Here is a 4,823-nt window from a genome sequence, read left to right on the forward strand (position 1 = left end):
GAAGGCCCGATTCCCTCCTGAATCCATGCGAAAACACTTTTTTTCTAAATGGCGATTAGCCGCCGATGATACGCCGGTGTCTTGGCGAACTTTGAAATGGCGTGACATGCTCGCCAATGGGAGTTGTTTCTGAATCGCCCGAGACAATCATTTTGTCGATTGAGCGGCCCATTTAAAGGCTGCATTTATTTCTAATCATTCTCTGTGTTGTTGGGAGAGAGAGAGAGAGACAGACAGAGCTAGGCGTTTGGAGAATTTGATATTGATATAGTTGCTGTGTTTTCTGATTGATTTGTCCTGTGTTGTTTTGTTTACATATTTTTGTTCTTGTCAGTTTGAAAGTGTTTAGTGAGCTTGACGTTTAATTTCTTTATCTGTTATTTGTGAGTGCTAGAGGTATGGCCGGGAGGCGTGGGAGTCAGAGGAGTGAAGCTGGGGTGAGTGATAGTGCTGACGTGAGTGGTGGTAATGTGAGTAGGTGTGGGAGTGAACGTGGGAGTCAGGGGAGTGATGCTGGGGTAGTGTTGTTGGTGGGGTGAGTGCTGTTTTGGGATAAGTGCTGTTGGTGGGGTGAGTGCTGTTGGTGGGGTGTCTGGTGGTGGTGTGGTGTCTGGTGGTGGTGGGGTGTCTGGGGTTGGTAGCTCTGATGGTGCTGTGCTCCTACAATCTCTTCCATTGGAAGAAGGGGAGTCAGCCAGCAGCAGCCAAGCTCAGTGGCTGCACGTGGTCATAAGAAATGTGTTGAGGGGCCTTGAAATATACGTTTCAATGAGGAGGAAAACCAAGCCTTGTGACTGGTATTTTATAACACTGTGAGCAGCTGTTTGGGCATTTAGTAGGTAATAAAATCTTTGCATCGAGTGTTAAATGGTTTTTCACATCTCTGATTTAACATTTGTTAATTGACATAGAACGGATTTTTATATCTATCACTTATTGTTTATTTTTACACACATTATCATTGATTGTTAACAACAAGGATATGAATCGAGTAAATGTTCAATTGTATGTTCATTTAACACATTCTCAAGCATCATTAGCTTTGTATGTATCCACATTGTTTTAATCGTCATGTACCACACATATTGTAGCTTAAACACCATGTTAACAACATTTTGCCAGAGTTCACACATTTGTTTGTTATTCATTAATAAATAAGCTATTTACTTATCATAATTTTATCATATTTTAAGGCAGGACAAGTTCAGCCGTAATAAAAATTGTTATGGGAAAATATTTGACTATCTGTGTCTGCCTGTGGCAATCAGGTCAGGACACACAGTAATTGTCGAAAACGATTGGATGACGTGAAAGGAAATTTTAAGAATAAACTGCAAAAAGCATGGATGCATGCTTTAGGCACTGGAGGCGAACCGCCATCCTCCCCCTAATGCTAACTCCATTGGAAGAGCAGCTGAGGGACACATTTTTGCCGGTCGTCTTGGAGGGTTTGCCTGGTGATAGGGATATCAGTGTGTAAGATCACCCCTTCCCACCAGTTGAGTAATTTTACTGTAGTACACATTTTGTATATAAATGTTCAATCGCATTGTTCCAAATGACACATATATATTATAAAAAAAATGTATTCTCTTCGAATTATATAAATATATATAAATAGCCTTCATTCCAAGTATGAACAATGTAAGGCATCACATGCCTAGAGCATCTGATCAACACAGAAAAACAGGAATTCATGAAATTCCAAGAATTTGCACAAAAATGGGACATTCCCCAAAACTTGATGCACGTCTTCTCATACACACAACTAATTAGTTACTGCAAAAAGTTGACAAACCACAAAAGAATAGTATTTCTAAACACCAAACTAGACAATTACTTTAGCTTTAAGGAACAAAAAACCTGTCAGAATTATATAACATTATAAGAAACCAGGATATGGGGACTACACACGCTAACACTCAGGGCCTGGAAAAAGGAATTCCCAGAAATACAAAACATTGACCAACTGAAACAAGGCATGCAGAGGGTACACAAGATTATACCATCAGAGACATGGAGAGAAATGCGGGACGAAGTCACCCTTACCAAGGAGGGAGGTGAATCAGCGGGCACGACTGCGCAAAAAAAAGTTGCAAAGGCTGGACTGGGCTATAAAAAAATCTTTATTAGAGCATGGATTAAAAAACACGAGGAGGGGAAACAGACCCCTGCGCCTCTAACGCTTTTTACCCAGTATGGGCTTTCTTGGTAAGGGTGCCTTCGTCCTGTCTCTGCATACAGCGAGGAGCACACACACCCGGATGAAAACGGACTTATGGGAGTACTTTATTTTTACTACTCAAGTGGGAGCTTCCCCAGGTTCACTGGTTCACATAGTTGCTGGATTTATGCAAGGGGTCTGGGTGGGTCTCAGGACTTCCCCCAGACAACCCTCCTTATCCATACCAGACCGTGTTCCAACTAGGGGTTAATCTACACAGCTCCACACAGTATTTTATCATTACAACATGTGATCCGGATGCAGCAATTCATTTCAACAAGTGGGTTTAATGCTCTGTAGCACTAGTTAATTGAGGGGATCTCACCTCAATATTCCTATGGAGAGAAATGCAATACAAAATAACACATAGGGCCTATATCGCATTCACAAGCCAGATAAGGACAAGAACAGATGACACAACAATTTGTCCTAAGTGTAAGACACCTAAAGCGGACCTTAAACATTGCCTCTGGACTTGTGTACACAGCTCCAGATACTGGGACCAAGTGATAGAATACATAAAAACAAAACTTAAGATCTCATTGGCGAAGGACCCAATCCCTATGGTTTTCGCTAACATAGAGAACTGGACAGACGGCAAACAAATTAGCAGAACAGTGACTAAACCCACTGAAATTATACACCTAGCCACAAGAAAGACCATCATGCTGAATTGGAAACTGCCACTTCAGCTCTCGATGGAGAATCTAAACAATACACTGTACAAACTAATGATGATAGAAAGACTGGAGACATGCACAGACAGAAACAGAATGATGGGGACTTCCACCCAAAGGTGGGACTTGTTTCTAGATGGCAGGAATATGTGGACAAAAGACAGTACAGGCCTAGAAGAAAAGAAAAATAATATATATATATATACAATATATACAATGGGGAGGAACCAAATTACCACAATTACAAGCCAAACACGAACCTAAATGGGAAAGATTTTAAAACCCAAAAGTCTTATAGGTGTGGAAGAGGAGCCAAGTCAACCCGATGATAGTACTAACCAAGAACTTGTGACAAGATAAATGTAAATCAGTAGGAAAATTATGTTTGCGGCCAAGAAATGTGATATACTGTACCTGGAAAAGTTAATTGTATACAAGTTGAATATGAACCCAAAAAAGATATTTGTGAAGAAAAGAAAAAAACCGGGACACATAAAAAAATATTTCGAAAACAAATTAAATCAAACTGCCAACCCCTTTTTTTGCTTTTTTTCTCCCTCCCCCATCCCCAATTCTCCATCTCCCCCAATCCTCTCTCCTCTCTCTCCTTCCATACCCTACCATACTCTCTCCTCCTGCTCCCCATTCTCTCTCCTCCCTCTCCCACCACCCTCCCTCTCCCTCCATCCACTCTCTTCCCTCTCCCTCCATCCTCTTTCCTTCCTCTCCCATCCTCCTTCTCCCCCTACCCTCTCTCCTCCCTCTCCATCCCCCACTATCCTCTCTTCTCTATCCTCTCTCCTCCCTCATCCCCACATCTTCTCTCCTCCTCACCATCCATCCCCACCATCCTCTTCACCCTTTTTTCATCCTCTCTCCCCCTCTCCCGCCTCCTTCTATATCCTCTCTCACCATCTCATCTCCATCCTCTCTCCCCCTTCCCTCTCCATCCTCTCTCCCCCTCCTTCTCCATCCTCCCTCCCCCTTCCTCTCCATCCTCTCTCCCATGCCCTCGCAATATCCTCCTCCCTCTCCATCTTATCCTCCCTCTCCATCCTCTCCCCCTCCATCTCCATCATCCCTTCCTCTCCATCATCCCCCTCCCTCCCTTTCCCAGCTGTCAGCCAGTTTTACCTTCACCTTTCTTTTGATATCCGCAAACCTTTTCTTTTTTTTGTTCCGTTTCTGCCCTCCAGACGCATAGACTGAATTGCAGATGTCATCCCTCAACTTGTTCTTGTCACTGATTTTAATCTTGCCTTTTTATATGAAATAAAATGTACCAACACTATTACTACTGTAGGTTACTGGAGATGTATAGAAGGAAATGTTGTAAGGAGTGCAAATGTGTGAACTATTGTAAAGTATGTCAGGGAGTGTTTGACAGATAGTATGAGTAACTTTGGCACAAGAGTTGGCGAGGAGTTACAGCCCCCACTTTATTATATTTCACATGGGTGGACTTCTATAAATGTTCAATATCTCTGAAGTGTTAAATATTCATGACCACCCCTGACTTATAGCATGTATGTTTTTGACATATACAGTAAATGGTAATGTGAAAATGTATGTTAAATATAAATGTTTACATTTCTTTGTTCAATACTTGTCATTCATAATTGAGACATTGTATTTATGTTATTGGTGTTCTTACCTGCTAAGCAACCAAACAACGGTCATAAAAAAGCACTAACCCATTAGCACTAACCCATTGATTCTCCATGGGTCAAAAGTTCCTGTTGTGCAACCCTTCTACACACGCTTACATGTTGGAGGAGATTCAGCATCCACAGTATTGAACTCAGAGGTCTGCTGGTCACTTTCCCCCTCTCCCTGTCCACTCCCCCCAGAGCCCTGTTGCTGCCACTGATGCCTGGAGCCCCTGCTGGACTCCACTACCTCTACCCTAACAGTCTTCCTGA

Source organism: Ascaphus truei, chromosome 5 (assembly GCF_040206685.1).
Source record: "Ascaphus truei isolate aAscTru1 chromosome 5, aAscTru1.hap1, whole genome shotgun sequence".
NCBI lineage: Eukaryota > Metazoa > Chordata > Amphibia > Anura > Ascaphidae > Ascaphus > Ascaphus truei.